At 47.8% G+C, this 17797-nt stretch overlaps 12 non-coding genes across 12 annotated transcripts; all 12 read left to right on the forward strand.

Moving 5' to 3' along the window:
* The first annotated feature begins 1251 nt into the window (after window positions 1–1251).
* On the forward strand, window positions 1252–1442 carry LOC142718274 (U2 spliceosomal RNA). The gene has a single exon (XR_012872405.1). It is a non-coding gene; the product is annotated as a U2 spliceosomal RNA (small nuclear RNA).
* Window positions 1443–2714: 1272 nt separating this feature from the next.
* Window positions 2715–2905, forward strand: LOC142718275 (U2 spliceosomal RNA). Its single transcript, XR_012872406.1, has one exon. It is a non-coding gene; the product is annotated as a U2 spliceosomal RNA (small nuclear RNA).
* Window positions 2906–4197: 1292 nt separating this feature from the next.
* LOC142718277 (U2 spliceosomal RNA) lies at window positions 4198–4388 on the forward strand. Its single transcript, XR_012872407.1, has one exon. It is a non-coding gene; the product is annotated as a U2 spliceosomal RNA (small nuclear RNA).
* Window positions 4389–5680: 1292 nt separating this feature from the next.
* LOC142718278 (U2 spliceosomal RNA) lies at window positions 5681–5871 on the forward strand. Its single transcript, XR_012872408.1, has one exon. It is a non-coding gene; the product is annotated as a U2 spliceosomal RNA (small nuclear RNA).
* Window positions 5872–7159: 1288 nt separating this feature from the next.
* On the forward strand, window positions 7160–7350 carry LOC142718279 (U2 spliceosomal RNA). The gene has a single exon (XR_012872409.1). It is a non-coding gene; the product is annotated as a U2 spliceosomal RNA (small nuclear RNA).
* A 1289-nt stretch (window positions 7351–8639) lies between these two features.
* On the forward strand, window positions 8640–8830 carry LOC142718281 (U2 spliceosomal RNA). Its single transcript, XR_012872412.1, has one exon. It is a non-coding gene; the product is annotated as a U2 spliceosomal RNA (small nuclear RNA).
* A 1290-nt stretch (window positions 8831–10120) lies between these two features.
* LOC142718282 (U2 spliceosomal RNA) lies at window positions 10121–10311 on the forward strand. The gene has a single exon (XR_012872413.1). It is a non-coding gene; the product is annotated as a U2 spliceosomal RNA (small nuclear RNA).
* Window positions 10312–11619: 1308 nt separating this feature from the next.
* LOC142718283 (U2 spliceosomal RNA) lies at window positions 11620–11810 on the forward strand. Its single transcript, XR_012872414.1, has one exon. It is a non-coding gene; the product is annotated as a U2 spliceosomal RNA (small nuclear RNA).
* A 1276-nt stretch (window positions 11811–13086) lies between these two features.
* On the forward strand, window positions 13087–13277 carry LOC142718284 (U2 spliceosomal RNA). The gene has a single exon (XR_012872415.1). It is a non-coding gene; the product is annotated as a U2 spliceosomal RNA (small nuclear RNA).
* A 1308-nt stretch (window positions 13278–14585) lies between these two features.
* On the forward strand, window positions 14586–14776 carry LOC142718285 (U2 spliceosomal RNA). The gene has a single exon (XR_012872416.1). It is a non-coding gene; the product is annotated as a U2 spliceosomal RNA (small nuclear RNA).
* Window positions 14777–16064: 1288 nt separating this feature from the next.
* On the forward strand, window positions 16065–16255 carry LOC142718286 (U2 spliceosomal RNA). The gene has a single exon (XR_012872417.1). It is a non-coding gene; the product is annotated as a U2 spliceosomal RNA (small nuclear RNA).
* Window positions 16256–17551: 1296 nt separating this feature from the next.
* LOC142718288 (U2 spliceosomal RNA) lies at window positions 17552–17742 on the forward strand. The gene has a single exon (XR_012872418.1). It is a non-coding gene; the product is annotated as a U2 spliceosomal RNA (small nuclear RNA).
* The last annotated feature ends 55 nt before the right edge of the window (window positions 17743–17797 follow it).

The following is a 17797-nucleotide window of genomic DNA, read 5'->3' on the forward strand; positions in this document are numbered from 1 at the left end:
TTGCTATTGTTTCTGTCTTTCTGAAGGGATCTCCCCTTTTAATCCCATTATTTCAACACCTGTTGGACAATGCATGAGTGATAATGAGCTCATTGATTAAATGCAATTAATGAATAGATTGCCACCTCTTGTTGTGTGTCGTCTGTGTTTCTGTGTTTCCGGCATTTCACATTGGAACACCTCATTCACCTTCCTTGTCTTCTCTCCGCCCTCCCTTTTAGGTAAGTTAAAGAGCTGCACCTGAGCCAGCCACTGATTGATTGATTGATTGATTGATTGATTGATTGATTGATTGATTGATTGATTGCAGCACAACAGTCAAATAGTGGAGTGGAGTAGGGGAACAGCAAACAGCCAATAAAGCAGCCCGCCCGCTCGCCTGCCCGCCACAATGGACCTACCTGTGTACACTAGATGGATGTGATGGAATGTACTGTCGTCCCTACATTTCAAGAAGAAGTAAGAATTGCAGTTGCAACAAAGCCTTGCTTGCCTACAAAGAGAGCAGCAATTTGGATTTGTTACTATGTTACCTAGAAGAATAACAAACTGTGCAAGGATGGAGGTTGTAGGAGCAAGGAGAAGTTGTCAGTTGTCTGTAAAGTTGGTGGATGCCTATTTTCCATTTTGCAGTCCCTTGTCTCCCTCTTGTGGCCTCCTGGAGGCAACTAGCTGTGCAAAAAAAAGACAGCCTGGCGGCCGGCTGTTGCAGTGTTGCCCTCTCAGGCAACACTGAGTGACTGACTGAGCCTCACCGTCTTATATAAAGTTCAGACGGAACTTTGCACGTGTCATAGTGGAGCCCTCAGGATTCCAGAGCCAGCTTTCTGACATCATAATGGGGCCTCAGAGATAAAAGCCTGGGCCCAGGCAGTGTTGGTCAGTGCTGCTCAGCAGGCAGCACTGGACTGGACTGGATTACAGCTGATACAAGGTGTGAAGGAACAAGGGGTGGCTGTGGGCATGCACTTGCTGCCGCTGCCAGTGTTTATCTGCATGGCAGCAGGGCATTTGGGCGTTGCCAGGAAGGCGTTTTTATGTAGATTCCTCCTCTTTCAGCACTGCATTGTGGTGCAAGCAAAAGAAGCAAATCCTGTCTGGCTTCCTCTCCGGCCTTTATTCACCTCCCGTGTAGCTGTGAGTGTGTGAGCCTGCAGGGCCCCATGGAATTGCCTAGAAGTAGGCTGAATCGCTGCAAGGGCTGAACAGCAGTATCGGGCAGGCTCGGGCAACGCGCGGCCCGTTCGGGTTATCGCTTCTCGGCCTTTTGGCTAAGATCAAGTGTAGTATCTGTTCTTATCAGTTTAATATCTGATACGTCCCCTATCTGGGGACCATATATTAAATGGATTTTTAGAACAGGGAGATGGAAATAGAGCTTGCTCTGTCCACTCCACGCATTGACCTGGTATTGCAGTATTTCCAGGACCGGTGCACCCTTTCCTTATGTGTTGACTAAAAGCAGATTCCAAAAGTGTTTTTTGTCTTTGCTATTGTTTCTGTCTTTCTGAAGGGATCTCCCCTTTTAATCCCATTATTTCAACACCTGTTGGACAATGCATGAGTGATAATGAGCTCATTGATTAAATGCAATTAATGAATAGATTGCCACCTCTTGTTGTGTGTCGTCTGTGTTTCTGTGTTTCCGGCATTTCACATTGGAACACCTCATTCACCTTCCTTGTCTTCTCTCCGCCCTCCCTTTTAGGTAAGTTAAAGAGCTGCACCTGAGCCAGCCACTGATTGATTGATTGATTGATTGATTGATTGATTGATGCAGCACAACAGTCAAATAGTGGAGTGGAGTAGGGGAACAGCAAACAGCCAATAAAGCAGCCCGCCCGCTCGCCTGCCCGCCACAATGGACCTACCTGTGTACACTAGATGGATGTGATGGAATGTACTGTCGTCCCTACATTTCAAGAAGAAGTAAGAATTGCAGTTGCAACAAAGCCTTGCTTGCCTACAAAGAGAGCAGCAATTTGGATTTGTTACTATGTTACCTAGAAGAATAACAAACTGTGCAAGGATGGAGGTTGTAGGAGCAAGGAGAAGTTGTCTGTAAAGTTGGTGGATGCCTATTTTCCATTTTGCAGTCCCTTGTCTCCCTCTTGTGGCCTCCTGGAGGCAACTAGCTGTGCAAAAAAAAGACAGCCTGGCGGCCGGCTGTTGCAGTGTTGCCCTCTCAGGCAACACTGAGTGACTGACTGAGCCTCACCGTCTTATATAAAGTTCAGACGGAACTTTGCACGTGTCATAGTGGAGCCCTCAGGATTCCAGAGCCAGCTTTCTGACATCATAATGGGGCCTCAGAGATAAAAGCCTGGGCCCAGGCAGTGTTGGTCAGTGCTGCTCAGCAGGCAGCACTGGACTGGACTGGATTACAGCTGATACAAGGTGTGAAGGAACAAGGGGTGGCTGTGGGCATGCACTTGCTGCCGCTGCCAGTGTTTATCTGCATGGCAGCAGGGCATTTGGGCGTTGCCAGGAAGGCGTTTTTATGTAGATTCCTCCTCTTTCAGCACTGCATTGTGGTGCAAGCAAAAGAAGCAAATCCTGTCTGGCTTCCTCTCCGGCCTTTATTCACCTCCCGTGTAGCTGTGAGTGTGTGAGCCTGCAGGGCCCCATGGAATTGCCTAGAAGTAGGCTGAATCGCTGCAAGGGCTGAACAGCAGTATCGGGCAGGCTCGGGCAACGCGCGGCCCGTTCGGGTTATCGCTTCTCGGCCTTTTGGCTAAGATCAAGTGTAGTATCTGTTCTTATCAGTTTAATATCTGATACGTCCCCTATCTGGGGACCATATATTAAATGGATTTTTAGAACAGGGAGATGGAAATAGAGCTTGCTCTGTCCACTCCACGCATTGACCTGGTATTGCAGTATTTCCAGGACCGGTGCACCCTTTCCTTATGTGTTGACTAAAAGCAGATTCCAAAAGTGTTTTTTGTCTTTGCTATTGTTTCTGTCTTTCTGAAGGGATCTCCCCTTTTAATCCCATTATTTCAACACCTGTTGGACAATGCATGAGTGATAATGAGCTCATTGATTAAATGCAATTAATGAATAGATTGCCACCTCTTGTTGTGTGTCGTCTGTGTTTCTGTGTTTCCGGCATTTCACATTGGAACACCTCATTCACCTTCCTTGTCTTCTCTCCGCCCTCCCTTTTAGGTAAGTTAAAGAGCTGCACCTGAGCCAGCCACTTGATTGATTGATTGATTGATTGATTGATTGATTGATTGATTGATGCAGCACAACAGTCAAATAGTGGAGTGGAGTAGGGGAACAGCAAACAGCCAATAAAGCAGCCCGCCCGCTCGCCTGCCCGCCACAATGGACCTACCTGTGTACACTAGATGGATGTGATGGAATGTACTGTCGTCCCTACATTTCAAGAAGAAGTAAGAATTGCAGTTGCAACAAAGCCTTGCTTGCCTACAAAGAGAGCAGCAATTTGGATTTGTTACTATGTTACCTAGAAGAATAACAAACTGTGCAAGGATGGAGGTTGTAGGAGCAAGGAGAAGTTGTCTGTAAAGTTGGTGGATGCCTATTTTCCATTTTGCAGTCCCTTGTCTCCCTCTTGTGGCCTCCTGGAGGCAACTAGCTGTGCAAAAAAAAGACAGCCTGGCGGCCGGCTGTTGCAGTGTTGCCCTCTCAGGCAACACTGAGTGACTGACTGAGCCTCACCGTCTTATATACGTCTTATATAAAGTTCAGACGGAACTTTGCACGTGTCATAGTGGAGCCCTCAGGATTCCAGAGCCAGCTTTCTGACATCATAATGGGGCCTCAGAGATAAAAGCCTGGGCCCAGGCAGTGTTGGTCAGTGCTGCTCAGCAGGCAGCACTGGACTGGACTGGATTACAGCTGATACAAGGTGTGAAGGAACAAGGGGTGGCTGTGGGCATGCACTTGCTGCCGCTGCCAGTGTTTATCTGCATGGCAGCAGGGCATTTGGGCGTTGCCAGGAAGGCGTTTTTATGTAGATTCCTCCTCTTTCAGCACTGCATTGTGGTGCAAGCAAAAGAAGCAAATCCTGTCTGGCTTCCTCTCCGGCCTTTATTCACCTCCCGTGTAGCTGTGAGTGTGTGAGCCTGCAGGGCCCCATGGAATTGCCTAGAAGTAGGCTGAATCGCTGCAAGGGCTGAACAGCAGTATCGGGCAGGCTCGGGCAACGCGCGGCCCGTTCGGGTTATCGCTTCTCGGCCTTTTGGCTAAGATCAAGTGTAGTATCTGTTCTTATCAGTTTAATATCTGATACGTCCCCTATCTGGGGACCATATATTAAATGGATTTTTAGAACAGGGAGATGGAAATAGAGCTTGCTCTGTCCACTCCACGCATTGACCTGGTATTGCAGTATTTCCAGGACCGGTGCACCCTTTCCTTATGTGTTGACTAAAAGCAGATTCCAAAAGTGTTTTTTGTCTTTGCTATTGTTTCTGTCTTTCTGAAGGGATCTCCCCTTTTAATCCCATTATTTCAACACCTGTTGGACAATGCATGAGTGATAATGAGCTCATTGATTAAATGCAATTAATGAATAGATTGCCACCTCTTGTTGTGTGTCGTCTGTGTTTCTGTGTTTCCGGCATTTCACATTGGAACACCTCATTCACCTTCCTTGTCTTCTCTCCGCCCTCCCTTTTAGGTAAGTTAAAGAGCTGCACCTGAGCCAGCCACTGATTGATTGATTGATTGATTGATTGATTGATTGATTGATTGATTGATTGATTGATGCAGCACAACAGTCAAATAGTGGAGTGGAGTAGGGGAACAGCAAACAGCCAATAAAGCAGCCCGCCCGCTCGCCTGCCCGCCACAATGGACCTACCTGTGTACACTAGATGGATGTGATGGAATGTACTGTCGTCCCTACATTTCAAGAAGAAGTAAGAATTGCAGTTGCAACAAAGCCTTGCTTGCCTACAAAGAGAGCAGCAATTTGGATTTGTTACTATGTTACCTAGAAGAATAACAAACTGTGCAAGGATGGAGGTTGTAGGAGCAAGGAGAAGTTGTCTGTAAAGTTGGTGGATGCCTATTTTCCATTTTGCAGTCCCTTGTCTCCCTCTTGTGGCCTCCTGGAGGCAACTAGCTGTGCAAAAAAAAGACAGCCTGGCGGCCGGCTGTTGCAGTGTTGCCCTCTCAGGCAACACTGAGTGACTGACTGAGCCTCACCGTCTTATATAAAGTTCAGACGGAACTTTGCACGTGTCATAGTGGAGCCCTCAGGATTCCAGAGCCAGCTTTCTGACATCATAATGGGGCCTCAGAGATAAAAGCCTGGGCCCAGGCAGTGTTGGTCAGTGCTGCTCAGCAGGCAGCACTGGACTGGACTGGATTACAGCTGATACAAGGTGTGAAGGAACAAGGGGTGGCTGTGGGCATGCACTTGCTGCCGCTGCCAGTGTTTATCTGCATGGCAGCAGGGCATTTGGGCGTTGCCAGGAAGGCGTTTTTATGTAGATTCCTCCTCTTTCAGCACTGCATTGTGGTGCAAGCAAAAGAAGCAAATCCTGTCTGGCTTCCTCTCCGGCCTTTATTCACCTCCCGTGTAGCTGTGAGTGTGTGAGCCTGCAGGGCCCCATGGAATTGCCTAGAAGTAGGCTGAATCGCTGCAAGGGCTGAACAGCAGTATCGGGCAGGCTCGGGCAACGCGCGGCCCGTTCGGGTTATCGCTTCTCGGCCTTTTGGCTAAGATCAAGTGTAGTATCTGTTCTTATCAGTTTAATATCTGATACGTCCCCTATCTGGGGACCATATATTAAATGGATTTTTAGAACAGGGAGATGGAAATAGAGCTTGCTCTGTCCACTCCACGCATTGACCTGGTATTGCAGTATTTCCAGGACCGGTGCACCCTTTCCTTATGTGTTGACTAAAAGCAGATTCCAAAAGTGTTTTTTGTCTTTGCTATTGTTTCTGTCTTTCTGAAGGGATCTCCCCTTTTAATCCCATTATTTCAACACCTGTTGGACAATGCATGAGTGATAATGAGCTCATTGATTAAATGCAATTAATGAATAGATTGCCACCTCTTGTTGTGTGTCGTCTGTGTTTCTGTGTTTCCGGCATTTCACATTGGAACACCTCATTCACCTTCCTTGTCTTCTCTCCGCCCTCCCTTTTAGGTAAGTTAAAGAGCTGCACCTGAGCCAGCCACTGATTGATTGATTGATTGATTGATTGATTGATTGATTGATTGATTGATTGATGCAGCACAACAGTCAAATAGTGGAGTGGAGTAGGGGAACAGCAAACAGCCAATAAAGCAGCCCGCCCGCTCGCCTGCCCGCCACAATGGACCTACCTGTGTACACTAGATGGATGTGATGGAATGTACTGTCGTCCCTACATTTCAAGAAGAAGTAAGAATTGCAGTTGCAACAAAGCCTTGCTTGCCTACAAAGAGAGCAGCAATTTGGATTTGTTACTATGTTACCTAGAAGAATAACAAACTGTGCAAGGATGGAGGTTGTAGGAGCAAGGAGAAGTTGTCTGTAAAGTTGGTGGATGCCTATTTTCCATTTTGCAGTCCCTTGTCTCCCTCTTGTGGCCTCCTGGAGGCAACTAGCTGTGCAAAAAAAAGACAGCCTGGCGGCCGGCTGTTGCAGTGTTGCCCTCTCAGGCAACACTGAGTGACTGACTGAGCCTCACCGTCTTATATAAAGTTCAGACGGAACTTTGCACGTGTCATAGTGGAGCCCTCAGGATTCCAGAGCCAGCTTTCTGACATCATAATGGGGCCTCAGAGATAAAAGCCTGGGCCCAGGCAGTGTTGGTCAGTGCTGCTCAGCAGGCAGCACTGGACTGGACTGGATTACAGCTGATACAAGGTGTGAAGGAACAAGGGGTGGCTGTGGGCATGCACTTGCTGCCGCTGCCAGTGTTTATCTGCATGGCAGCAGGGCATTTGGGCGTTGCCAGGAAGGCGTTTTTATGTAGATTCCTCCTCTTTCAGCACTGCATTGTGGTGCAAGCAAAAGAAGCAAATCCTGTCTGGCTTCCTCTCCGGCCTTTATTCACCTCCCGTGTAGCTGTGAGTGTGTGAGCCTGCAGGGCCCCATGGAATTGCCTAGAAGTAGGCTGAATCGCTGCAAGGGCTGAACAGCAGTATCGGGCAGGCTCGGGCAACGCGCGGCCCGTTCGGGTTATCGCTTCTCGGCCTTTTGGCTAAGATCAAGTGTAGTATCTGTTCTTATCAGTTTAATATCTGATACGTCCCCTATCTGGGGACCATATATTAAATGGATTTTTAGAACAGGGAGATGGAAATAGAGCTTGCTCTGTCCACTCCACGCATTGACCTGGTATTGCAGTATTTCCAGGACCGGTGCACCCTTTCCTTATGTGTTGACTAAAAGCAGATTCCAAAAGTGTTTTTTGTCTTTGCTATTGTTTCTGTCTTTCTGAAGGGATCTCCCCTTTTAATCCCATTATTTCAACACCTGTTGGACAATGCATGAGTGATAATGAGCTCATTGATTAAATGCAATTAATGAATAGATTGCCACCTCTTGTTGTGTGTCGTCTGTGTTTCTGTGTTTCCGGCATTTCACATTGGAACACCTCATTCACCTTCCTTGTCTTCTCTCCGCCCTCCCTTTTAGGTAAGTTAAAGAGCTGCACCTGAGCCAGCCACTGATTGATTGATTGATTGATTGATTGATTGATTGATTGATTGATTGATTGATTGCAGCACAACAGTCAAATAGTGGAGTGGAGTAGGGGAACAGCAAACAGCCAATAAAGCAGCCCGCCCGCTCGCCTGCCCGCCACAATGGACCTACCTGTGTACACTAGATGGATGTGATGGAATGTACTGTCGTCCCTACATTTCAAGAAGAAGTAAGAATTGCAGTTGCAACAAAGCCTTGCTTGCCTACAAAGAGAGCAGCAATTTGGATTTGTTACTATGTTACCTAGAAGAATAACAAACTGTGCAAGGATGGAGGTTGTAGGAGCAAGGAGAAGTTGTCTGTAAAGTTGGTGGATGCCTATTTTCCATTTTGCAGTCCCTTGTCTCCCTCTTGTGGCCTCCTGGAGGCAACTAGCTGTGCAAAAAAAAGACAGCCTGGCGGCCGGCTGTTGCAGTGTTGCCCTCTCAGGCAACACTGAGTGACTGACTGAGCCTCACCGTCTTATATAAAGTTCAGACGGAACTTTGCACGTGTCATAGTGGAGCCCTCAGGATTCCAGAGCCAGCTTTCTGACATCATAATGGGGCCTCAGAGATAAAAGCCTGGGCCCAGGCAGTGTTGGTCAGTGCTGCTCAGCAGGCAGCACTGGACTGGACTGGATTACAGCTGATACAAGGTGTGAAGGAACAAGGGGTGGCTGTGGGCATGCACTTGCTGCCGCTGCCAGTGTTTATCTGCATGGCAGCAGGGCATTTGGGCGTTGCCAGGAAGGCGTTTTTATGTAGATTCCTCCTCTTTCAGCACTGCATTGTGGTGCAAGCAAAAGAAGCAAATCCTGTCTGGCTTCCTCTCCGGCCTTTATTCACCTCCCGTGTAGCTGTGAGTGTGTGAGCCTGCAGGGCCCCATGGAATTGCCTAGAAGTAGGCTGAATCGCTGCAAGGGCTGAACAGCAGTATCGGGCAGGCTCGGGCAACGCGCGGCCCGTTCGGGTTATCGCTTCTCGGCCTTTTGGCTAAGATCAAGTGTAGTATCTGTTCTTATCAGTTTAATATCTGATACGTCCCCTATCTGGGGACCATATATTAAATGGATTTTTAGAACAGGGAGATGGAAATAGAGCTTGCTCTGTCCACTCCACGCATTGACCTGGTATTGCAGTATTTCCAGGACCGGTGCACCCTTTCCTTATGTGTTGACTAAAAGCAGATTCCAAAAGTGTTTTTTGTCTTTGCTATTGTTTCTGTCTTTCTGAAGGGATCTCCCCATTATTTCAACACCTGTTGGGCAATGCATGAGTGATAATGAGCTCATTGATTAAATGCAATTAATGAATAGATTGCCACCTCTTGTTGTGTGTCGTCTGTGTTTCTGTGTTTCCGGCATTTCACATTGGAACACCTCATTCACCTTCCTTGTCTTCTCTCCGCCCTCCCTTTTAGGTAAGTTAAAGAGCTGCACCTGAGCCAGCCACTGATTGATTGATTGATTGATTGATTGATTGATTGATTGATTGATTGATTGATTGATTGATTGATGCAGCACAACAGTCAAATAGTGGAGTGGAGTAGGGGAACAGCAAACAGCCAATAAAGCAGCCCGCCCGCTCGCCTGCCCGCCACAATGGACCTACCTGTGTACACTAGATGGATGTGATGGAATGTACTGTCGTCCCTACATTTCAAGAAGAAGTAAGAATTGCAGTTGCAACAAAGCCTTGCTTGCCTACAAAGAGAGCAGCAATTTGGATTTGTTACTATGTTACCTAGAAGAATAACAAACTGTGCAAGGATGGAGGTTGTAGGAGCAAGGAGAAGTTGTCTGTAAAGTTGGTGGATGCCTATTTTCCATTTTGCAGTCCCTTGTCTCCCTCTTGTGGCCTCCTGGAGGCAACTAGCTGTGCAAAAAAAAGACAGCCTGGCGGCCGGCTGTTGCAGTGTTGCCCTCTCAGGCAACACTGAGTGACTGACTGAGCCTCACCGTCTTATATAAAGTTCAGACGGAACTTTGCACGTGTCATAGTGGAGCCCTCAGGATTCCAGAGCCAGCTTTCTGACATCATAATGGGGCCTCAGAGATAAAAGCCTGGGCCCAGGCAGTGTTGGTCAGTGCTGCTCAGCAGGCAGCACTGGACTGGACTGGAGTACAGCTGATACAAGGTGTGAAGGAACAAGGGGTGGCTGTGGGCATGCACTTGCTGCCGCTGCCAGTGTTTATCTGCATGGCAGCAGGGCATTTGGGCGTTGCCAGGAAGGCGTTTTTATGTAGATTCCTCCTCTTTCAGCACTGCATTGTGGTGCAAGCAAAAGAAGCAAATCCTGTCTGGCTTCCTCTCCGGCCTTTATTCACCTCCCGTGTAGCTGTGAGTGTGTGAGCCTGCAGGGCCCCATGGAATTGCCTAGAAGTAGGCTGAATCGCTGCAAGGGCTGAACAGCAGTATCGGGCAGGCTCGGGCAACGCGCGGCCCGTTCGGGTTATCGCTTCTCGGCCTTTTGGCTAAGATCAAGTGTAGTATCTGTTCTTATCAGTTTAATATCTGATACGTCCCCTATCTGGGGACCATATATTAAATGGATTTTTAGAACAGGGAGATGGAAATAGAGCTTGCTCTGTCCACTCCACGCATTGACCTGGTATTGCAGTATTTCCAGGACCGGTGCACCCTTTCCTTATGTGTTGACAAAAAGCAGATTCCAAAAGTGTTTTTTGTCTTTGCTATTGTTTCTGTCTTTCTGAAGGGATCTCCCCTTTTAATCCCATTATTTCAACACCTGTTGGACAATGCATGAGTGATAATGAGCTCATTGATTAAATGCAATTAATGAATAGATTGCCACCTCTTGTTGTGTGTCGTCTGTGTTTCTGTGTTTCCGGCATTTCACATTGGAACACCTCATTCACCTTCCTTGTCTTCTCTCCGCCCTCCCTTTTAGGTAAGTTAAAGAGCTGCACCTGAGCCAGCCACTGATTGATTGATTGATTGATTGATTGATTGATTGATTGATTGATTGATTGATTGATTGATTGATTGATTGATGCAGCACAACAGTCAAATAGTGGAGTGGAGTAGGGGAACAGCAAACAGCCAATAAAGCAGCCCGCCCGCTCGCCTGCCCGCCACAATGGACCTACCTGTGTACACTAGATGGATGTGATGGAATGTACTGTCGTCCCTACATTTCAAGAAGAAGTAAGAATTGCAGTTGCAACAAAGCCTTGCTTGCCTACAAAGAGAGCAGCAATTTGGATTTGTTACTATGTTACCTAGAAGAATAACAAACTGTGCAAGGATGGAGGTTGTAGGAGCAAGGAGAAGTTGTCTGTAAAGTTGGTGGATGCCTATTTTCCATTTTGCAGTCCCTTGTCTCCCTCTTGTGGCCTCCTGGAGGCAACTAGCTGTGCAAAAAAAAGACAGCCTGGCGGCCGGCTGTTGCAGTGTTGCCCTCTCAGGCAACACTGAGTGACTGACTGAGCCTCACCGTCTTATATAAAGTTCAGACGGAACTTTGCACGTGTCATAGTGGAGCCCTCAGGATTCCAGAGCCAGCTTTCTGACATCATAATGGGGCCTCAGAGATAAAAGCCTGGGCCCAGGCAGTGTTGGTCAGTGCTGCTCAGCAGGCAGCACTGGACTGGACTGGAGTACAGCTGATACAAGGTGTGAAGGAACAAGGGGTGGCTGTGGGCATGCACTTGCTGCCGCTGCCAGTGTTTATCTGCATGGCAGCAGGGCATTTGGGCGTTGCCAGGAAGGCGTTTTTATGTAGATTCCTCCTCTTTCAGCACTGCATTGTGGTGCAAGCAAAAGAAGCAAATCCTGTCTGGCTTCCTCTCCGGCCTTTATTCACCTCCCGTGTAGCTGTGAGTGTGTGAGCCTGCAGGGCCCCATGGAATTGCCTAGAAGTAGGCTGAATCGCTGCAAGGGCTGAACAGCAGTATCGGGCAGGCTCGGGCAACGCGCGGCCCGTTCGGGTTATCGCTTCTCGGCCTTTTGGCTAAGATCAAGTGTAGTATCTGTTCTTATCAGTTTAATATCTGATACGTCCCCTATCTGGGGACCATATATTAAATGGATTTTTAGAACAGGGAGATGGAAATAGAGCTTGCTCTGTCCACTCCACGCATTGACCTGGTATTGCAGTATTTCCAGGACCGGTGCACCCTTTCCTTATGTGTTGACTAAAAGCAGATTCCAAAAGTGTTTTTTGTCTTTGCTATTGTTTCTGTCTTTCTGAAGGGATCTCCCCTTTTAATCCCATTATTTCAACACCTGTTGGACAATGCATGAGTGATAATGAGCTCATTGATTAAATGCAATTAATGAATAGATTGCCACCTCTTGTTGTGTGTCGTCTGTGTTTCTGTGTTTCCGGCATTTCACATTGGAACACCTCATTCACCTTCCTTGTCTTCTCTCCGCCCTCCCTTTTAGGTAAGTTAAAGAGCTGCACCTGAGCCAGCCACTGATTGATTGATTGATTGATTGATTGATTGATTGATTGATGCAGCACAACAGTCAAATAGTGGAGTGGAGTAGGGGAACAGCAAACAGCCAATAAAGCAGCCCGCCCGCTCGCCTGCCCGCCACAATGGACCTACCTGTGTACACTAGATGGATGTGATGGAATGTACTGTCGTCCCTACATTTCAAGAAGAAGTAAGAATTGCAGTTGCAACAAAGCCTTGCTTGCCTACAAAGAGAGCAGCAATTTGGATTTGTTACTATGTTACCTAGAAGAATAACAAACTGTGCAAGGATGGAGGTTGTAGGAGCAAGGAGAAGTTGTCTGTAAAGTTGGTGGATGCCTATTTTCCATTTTGCAGTCCCTTGTCTCCCTCTTGTGGCCTCCTGGAGGCAACTAGCTGTGCAAAAAAAAGACAGCCTGGCGGCCGGCTGTTGCAGTGTTGCCCTCTCAGGCAACACTGAGTGACTGACTGAGCCTCACCGTCTTATATAAAGTTCAGACGGAACTTTGCACGTGTCATAGTGGAGCCCTCAGGATTCCAGAGCCAGCTTTCTGACATCATAATGGGGCCTCAGAGATAAAAGCCTGGGCCCAGGCAGTGTTGGTCAGTGCTGCTCAGCAGGCAGCACTGGACTGGACTGGATTACAGCTGATACAAGGTGTGAAGGAACAAGGGGTGGCTGTGGGCATGCACTTGCTGCCGCTGCCAGTGTTTATCTGCATGGCAGCAGGGCATTTGGGCGTTGCCAGGAAGGCGTTTTTATGTAGATTCCTCCTCTTTCAGCACTGCATTGTGGTGCAAGCAAAAGAAGCAAATCCTGTCTGGCTTCCTCTCCGGCCTTTATTCACCTCCCGTGTAGCTGTGAGTGTGTGAGCCTGCAGGGCCCCATGGAATTGCCTAGAAGTAGGCTGAATCGCTGCAAGGGCTGAACAGCAGTATCGGGCAGGCTCGGGCAACGCGCGGCCCGTTCGGGTTATCGCTTCTCGGCCTTTTGGCTAAGATCAAGTGTAGTATCTGTTCTTATCAGTTTAATATCTGATACGTCCCCTATCTGGGGACCATATATTAAATGGATTTTTAGAACAGGGAGATGGAAATAGAGCTTGCTCTGTCCACTCCACGCATTGACCTGGTATTGCAGTATTTCCAGGACCGGTGCACCCTTTCCTTATGTGTTGACTAAAAGCAGATTCCAAAAGTGTTTTTTGTCTTTGCTATTGTTTCTGTCTTTCTGAAGGGATCTCCCCTTTTAATCCCATTATTTCAACACCTGTTGGACAATGCATGAGTGATAATGAGCTCATTGATTAAATGCAATTAATGAATAGATTGCCACCTCTTGTTGTGTGTCGTCTGTGTTTCTGTGTTTCCGGCATTTCACATTGGAACACCTCATTCACCTTCCTTGTCTTCTCTCCGCCCTCCCTTTTAGGTAAGTTAAAGAGCTGCACCTGAGCCAGCCACTGATTGATTGATTGATTGATTGATTGATTGATTGATTGATTGATTGATTGATTGATTGATTGATTGATTGATGCAGCACAACAGTCAAATAGTGGAGTGGAGTAGGGGAACAGCAAACAGCCAATAAAGCAGCCCGCCCGCTCGCCTGCCCGCCACAATGGACCTACCTGTGTACACTAGATGGATGTGATGGAATGTACTGTCGTCCCTACATTTCAAGAAGAAGTAAGAATTGCAGTTGCAACAAAGCCTTGCTTGCCTACAAAGAGAGCAGCAATTTGGATTTGTTACTATGTTACCTAGAAGAATAACAAACTGTGCAAGGATGGAGGTTGTAGGAGCAAGGAGAAGTTGTCTGTAAAGTTGGTGGATGCCTATTTTCCATTTTGCAGTCCCTTGTCTCCCTCTTGTGGCCTCCTGGAGGCAACTAGCTGTGCAAAAAAAAGACAGCCTGGCGGCCGGCTGTTGCAGTGTTGCCCTCTCAGGCAACACTGAGTGACTGACTGAGCCTCACCGTCTTATATAAAGTTCAGACGGAACTTTGCACGTGTCATAGTGGAGCCCTCAGGATTCCAGAGCCAGCTTTCTGACATCATAATGGGGCCTCAGAGATAAAAGCCTGGGCCCAGGCAGTGTTGGTCAGTGCTGCTCAGCAGGCAGCACTGGACTGGACTGGATTACAGCTGATACAAGGTGTGAAGGAACAAGGGGTGGCTGTGGGCATGCACTTGCTGCCGCTGCCAGTGTTTATCTGCATGGCAGCAGGGCATTTGGGCGTTGCCAGGAAGGCGTTTTTATGTAGATTCCTCCTCTTTCAGCACTGCATTGTGGTGCAAGCAAAAGAAGCAAATCCTGTCTGGCTTCCTCTCCGGCCTTTATTCACCTCCCGTGTAGCTGTGAGTGTGTGAGCCTGCAGGGCCCCATGGAATTGCCTAGAAGTAGGCTGAATCGCTGCAAGGGCTGAACAGCAGTATCGGGCAGGCTCGGGCAACGCGCGGCCCGTTCGGGTTATCGCTTCTCGGCCTTTTGGCTAAGATCAAGTGTAGTATCTGTTCTTATCAGTTTAATATCTGATACGTCCCCTATCTGGGGACCATATATTAAATGGATTTTTAGAACAGGGAGATGGAAATAGAGCTTGCTCTGTCCACTCCACGCATTGACCTGGTATTGCAGTATTTCCAGGACCGGTGCACCCTTTCCTTATGTGTTGACTAAAAGCAGATTCCAAAAGTGTTTTTTGTCTTTGCTATTGTTTCTGTCTTTCTGAAGGGATCTCCCCTTTTAATCCCATTATTTCAACACCTGTTGGACAATGCATGAGTGATAATGAGCTCATTGATTAAATGCAATTAATGAATAGATTGCCACCTCTTGTTGTGTGTCGTCTGTGTTTCTGTGTTTCCGGCATTTCACATTGGAACACCTCATTCACCTTCCTTGTCTTCTCTCCGCCCTCCCTTTTAGGTAAGTTAAAGAGCTGCACCTGAGCCAGCCACTGATTGATTGATTGATTGATTGATTGATTGATTGATTGATTGATTGATTGATGCAGCACAACAGTCAAATAGTGGAGTGGAGTAGGGGAACAGCAAACAGCCAATAAAGCAGCCCGCCCGCTCGCCTGCCCGCCACAATGGACCTACCTGTGTACACTAGATGGATGTGATGGAATGTACTGTCGTCCCTACATTTCAAGAAGAAGTAAGAATTGCAGTTGCAACAAAGCCTTGCTTGCCTACAAAGAGAGCAGCAATTTGGATTTGTTACTATGTTACCTAGAAGAATAACAAACTGTGCAAGGATGGAGGTTGTAGGAGCAAGGAGAAGTTGTCTGTAAAGTTGGTGGATGCCTATTTTCCATTTTGCAGTCCCTTGTCTCCCTCTTGAGGCCTCCTGGAGGCAACTAGCTGTGCAAAAAAAAGACAGCCTGGCGGCCGGCTGTTGCAGTGTTGCCCTCTCAGGCAACACTGAGTGACTGACTGAGCCTCACCGTCTTATATAAAGTTCAGACGGAACTTTGCACGTGTCATAGTGGAGCCCTCAGGATTCCAGAGCCAGCTTTCTGACATCATAATGGGGCCTCAGAGATAAAAGCCTGGGCCCAGGCAGTGTTGGTCAGTGCTGCTCAGCAGGCAGCACTGGACTGGACTGGATTACAGCTGATACAAGGTGTGAAGGAACAAGGGGTGGCTGTGGGCATGCACTTGCTGCCGCTGCCAGTGTTTATCTGCATGGCAGCAGGGCATTTGGGCGTTGCCAGGAAGGCGTTTTTATGTAGATTCCTCCTCTTTCAGCACTGCATTGTGGTGCAAGCAAAAGAAGCAAATCCTGTCTGGCTTCCTCTCCGGCCTTTATTCACCTCCCGTGTAGCTGTGAGTGTGTGAGCCTGCAGGGCCCCATGGAATTGCCTAGAAGTAGGCTGAATCGCTGCAAGGGCTGAACAGCAGTATCGGGCAGGCTCGGGCAACGCGCGGCCCGTTCGGGTTATCGCTTCTCGGCCTTTTGGCTAAGATCAAGTGTAGTATCTGTTCTTATCAGTTTAATATCTGATACGTCCCCTATCTGGGGACCATATATTAAATGGATTTTTAGAACAGGGAGATGGAAATAGAGCTTGCTCTGTCCACTCCACGCATTGACCTGGTATTGCAGTATTTCCAGGACCGGTGCACCCTTTCCTTATGTGTTGACTAAAAGCAGATTCCAAAAGTGTTTTTTGTCTTTGCTATTGTTTCTGTCTTTCTGAAGGGATCTCCCCTTTTAATCCCATTATTTCAACACCTGTTGGACAATGCATGAGTGATAATGAGCTCATTGATTAAATGCAATTAATGAATAGATTGCCACCTCTTGTTGTGTGTCGTCTGTGTTTCTGTGTTTCCGGCATTTCACATTGGAACACCTCATTCACCTTCCTTGTCTTCTCTCCGCCCTCCCTTTTAGGTAAGTTAAAGAGCTGCACCTGAGCCAGCCACTGATTGATTGATTGATTGATTGATTGATTGATTGATTGATTGATTGATTGATTGATTGATGCAGCACAACAGTCAAATAGTGGAGTGGAGTAGGGGAACAGCAAACAGCCAATAAAGCAGCCCGCCCGCTCGCCTGCCCGCCACAATGGACCTACCTGTGTACACTAGATGGATGTGATGGAATGTACTGTCGTCCCTACATTTCAAGAAGAAGTAAGAATTGCAGTTGCAACAAAGCCTTGCTTGCCTACAAAGAGAGCAGCAATTTGGATTTGTTACTATGTTACCTAGAAGAATAACAAACTGTGCAAGGATGGAGGTTGTAGGAGCAAGGAGAAGTTGTCTGTAAAGTTGGTGGATGCCTATTTTCCATTTTGCAGTCCCTTGTCTCCCTCTTGTGGCCTCCTGGAGGCAACTAGCTGTGCAAAAAAAAGACAGCCTGGCGGCCGGCTGTTGCAGTGTTGCCCTCTCAGGCAACACTGAGTGACTGACTGAGCCTCACCGTCTTATATAAAGTTCAGACGGAACTTTGCACGTGTCATAGTGGAGCCCTCAGGATTCCAGAGCCAGCTTTCTGACATCATAATGGGGCCTCAGAGATAAAAGCCTGGGCCCAGGCAGTGTTGGTCAGTGCTGCTCAGCAGGCAGCACTGGACTGGACTGGATTACAGCTGATACAAGGTGTGAAGGAACAAGGGGTGGCTGTGGGCATGCACTTGCTGCCGCTGCCAGTGTTTATCTGCATGGCAGCAGGGCATTTGGGCGTTGCCAGGAAGGCGTTTTTATGTAGATTCCTCCTCTTTCAGCACTGCATTGTGGTGCAAGCAAAAGAAGCAAATCCTGTCTGGCTTCCTCTCCGGCCTTTATTCACCTCCCGTGTAGCTGTGAGTGTGTGAGCCTGCAGGGCCCCATGGAATTGCCTAGAAGTAGGCTGAATCGCTGCAAGGGCTGAACAGCAGTATCGGGCAGGCTCGGGCAACGCGCGGCCCGTTCGGGTTATCGCTTCTCGGCCTTTTGGCTAAGATCAAGTGTAGTATCTGTTCTTATCAGTTTAATATCTGATACGTCCCCTATCTGGGGACCATATATTAAATGGATTTTTAGAACAGGGAGATGGAAATAGAGCTTGCTCTGTCCACTCCACGCATTGACCTGGTATTGCAGTATTTCCAGGACCGGTGCACCCTTTCCTTATGTGTTGACTAAAAGCAGATTCCAAAAGTGTTTTTTGTCTTTGCTATTGT

Source organism: Rhinoderma darwinii, unplaced genomic scaffold (assembly GCF_050947455.1).
Source record: "Rhinoderma darwinii isolate aRhiDar2 unplaced genomic scaffold, aRhiDar2.hap1 Scaffold_461, whole genome shotgun sequence".
NCBI classification, from domain to species: domain Eukaryota; kingdom Metazoa; phylum Chordata; class Amphibia; order Anura; family Rhinodermatidae; genus Rhinoderma; species Rhinoderma darwinii.